Here is a 3,309-nt window from a genome sequence, read left to right on the forward strand (position 1 = left end):
AAACTATTTAATAAACGAACATTTGCGGTATATTGTATTTATATTTTTACCGTAGAACAGACTTTTATAAAATAACAAATTGCTATTCACAACGATACCGCAACTGAAAAATATTAATTTAGCAAGAATTTCGTTTTCATTGAAAATATATATCGTAGGTACATATGTATTGATGAGGAAATGTACACTTTTTATTTCTTTGCTAGTGCTGCAAATTTCAATTTACAGTTTCCGTATTGAAAATAGTAGTGACTGAATTGCATAGGATTTTAACTGAGAACGCTAAATCAAATATTCGTAAAATAATGACTTTTATAAAAGCATCTGGAGCGAAGAGTGGATGCAAAATACCAAAGAACAAAAACAGACATTTTGCCGTTAATGTGAATAAATTGAGATTTCGTTCGTGAAAAAAAGATGGTATCTCTGTTCAATATCTTGTTGGTAATATAATTAGACTTATTTATATTATTTTGACTTATCTTATTTGATAATATTGATTCATTATTTAAAATGGTATAGCTGTTATTAAGCTATTGCATAGCTTCTATCGCGAGTCTTGAGCGCGGGGACCGAATCGAGAAATTCCATAACGAAAAAACCTCACGCTCCCCACTCCGACGGACACGGAGGTGTGCCTTGAAGGCATGCTATGCAATAGCTTTACCGCGGCAGTCCCCGAGTACCACACGTCTTTTTTTGACGTGACAACGTCTTATAATTCGATAGAGCCGGCTGCACGCACGAAAAAACATGACTCATGCGGCGTTACCTCGCTCTGAGGCGTTCCATGTAAGGCTTGAAGTGCAAGCGAGAGCGCGGAACGAGCGACAAAGAAGCACAATCGGACGTTGTCACGTTCAACTATCGTCAGTAAACCGACTTTACAGACAACCATTTTTTTTTTGTGTTAACCGATGTTCTTTTAAAAATAATTATTTGCTTTAATAAAAATATTGCGTATTCACAATTCCACAAAATATAATTCCTAAAAATATTATACTAGTCGTACAAAAACAAACATTTGATACATCCATCCGCATATTATATTATGGAAGCTAAAAATAAAATGTAAATAATTACCCAGAGCCACCACATAAAGTTTGTCTGTTTATTGTTACATATACTAACTGAAATAGCAGGAACACATGAAAATCAACGGGTGAGTTTCGTTGCTTGTACAAATAAGTAACTCAATTATATATTCAAACAAAAGAGACCGGTAAACTCTGCGGGGTTTTTAATATACCGCCAACCGCGTACACTGTCAAATATGAATATAATATGATTATGCAGGTATAAGATGCAGTATGTATTTTCGCAACAAAATAACGTGTTTCTGGCAAAGAAAGCCCATTTAACTCCTCTAGTGGCTTTGTGCTCCCAGACTAGGGTTAAGCATCGCAACGTACCCGGGACAATGGCCCAAGCCTTTTTCAGAATGCCTCTTTCATCCTTACTCGCAATCTCTAAATAATACCGACTCGATCAAGTACATTGACATCACTTTATTATTATAAAACAACATTTTATCTATTTAAAAATATTGATGAATTTGTTACATATTTAATTGATTGAAATACTTTTTGGATAATATCATGATTCATTTTATGTTTTCATTCTCTAAAAGTGTAAACTACATTAGCTTTTTTTGGACACAGTATCATCACATGTTATTAGACAGTGGACACTAAAAACTCACCTTTTTACGGTTAATTTATTCACATAACAAAAACAACAATGCAATTACTAAAACAAGCCATGTAGCACTAACGACTAAAGCATGCAGAATTTCAAAATAGTTTTCAGGAAGAATTTGCAAAAAGGAATACAAACTGTAGCTGCAATGTGAATAACATAAAACTTTATAAGGCGAAACTTCCGCCACTATCCTATTAGAGGGAGGTAAAATGTTGCAGTTGCGGTCACATCTCTAAACTATGGCTAAACCCAATAGCCAAATCTGCGCTTTCAGCTCTATTAAGTCAAATGAAATTATAACTCGTATTACGGGTTCATATAAGCGCAACTTTTGCTCATTATATATTATAACTGTTATTGAATTATAAATTTAGATAGTAGTGTTTATATTGACACATATAACATTTTTAAAAGCATTTGGAAGCTATTTAATAATTCCATTTTACGATTGCAAAATTGGCAACATTTGATTGTAAATATGGATGAACCAATATTAATTCAAATCCGTAGTAAATTTCAATTTTGATAGATGGCACACTTGTAAATATTTACCCTTAATTGGGCGCGCCTACAAAGTTGCATAAGCGGTCGCGTGGGGTGTGTAGCACCCCAGAATTAGGAAATAAAATAAAATACGAAATACATGCAAAATCACACTTTTATTAATTAGAACATTTGAACTTACATATTAATCAACTTTTAAACATTTTTAATATTATAATTAACTTATTTTTTTAATATGAAAAATATTTTTTACAAATCCTAGTTTTAACCGTTGCAATTTTTACAGACTACAATCATATGGTCATTGCACACATGTTTATGGCATTTAAAACATTCAGTCTTTGTTTTCCTGTCCTTACTTCTTGGACATACATGGCACCTTTTGTATGATTGCGATCGGCCTGCTTCAGAAATAGATTCTTGGTCCGAAATTTCATGCTGTCTTTTTAGTCGTTTTTGCAGCGGTCGTGTTAGTGTGGGTATGCTGGCTCTTGATATTTGGTGAGGTTTGACTAAATCAACAGCCAGTAACTTTAAAAATAGTCTTCGGGATATATTGGGGTCAATTTTAGATTTGTATATTACATAGGAATTGATACCTGTGATATTGAAAATATGAAAAAATATCACCATCGGCCCTCTTTTGGTACGTCTTCCTACATTATAAGTGGCGCACATTTGGTCGTTCGTATCAACTCCCCTTTTGGTTTTATTATAAAAATGAATAATTTCGGGCTTTCTTTTCTCACCCTTTTAGTCCACGTTGCATTTTACTGGTAACCTTAAACAAAAATATCACAACATAACCTCAAAAATTTCAAAGTATTATAATTGAACACTGTTAACATTTATCGCTTGCAAAATACAATGTTTTAAAACAGAAATTATAAAATTACCAATTGGCCACTTACTCGGAATTTAGACCACACAAACAGTCACCTGGGGTGTCGTGCACCCCAAACACGCTCTCCGAGCCCAACCGTCCACAACCGAGCGCCACTCGCAACTGAATCGTGTACGTTTTACGTCTTTACGAAGCTACCTGGAAGAACAGCGCGCTAAATTCATATTTTAAAAAGTTGTGAGCCTGGAAACTCGCTCTGG

Source organism: Colias eurytheme, chromosome 6 (assembly GCF_061535395.1).
Source record: "Colias eurytheme isolate Ceu_HAF_F1 chromosome 6, ilColEury1 Martin Lab GWU primary, whole genome shotgun sequence".
In the NCBI taxonomy this organism is placed as follows: domain Eukaryota; kingdom Metazoa; phylum Arthropoda; class Insecta; order Lepidoptera; family Pieridae; genus Colias; species Colias eurytheme.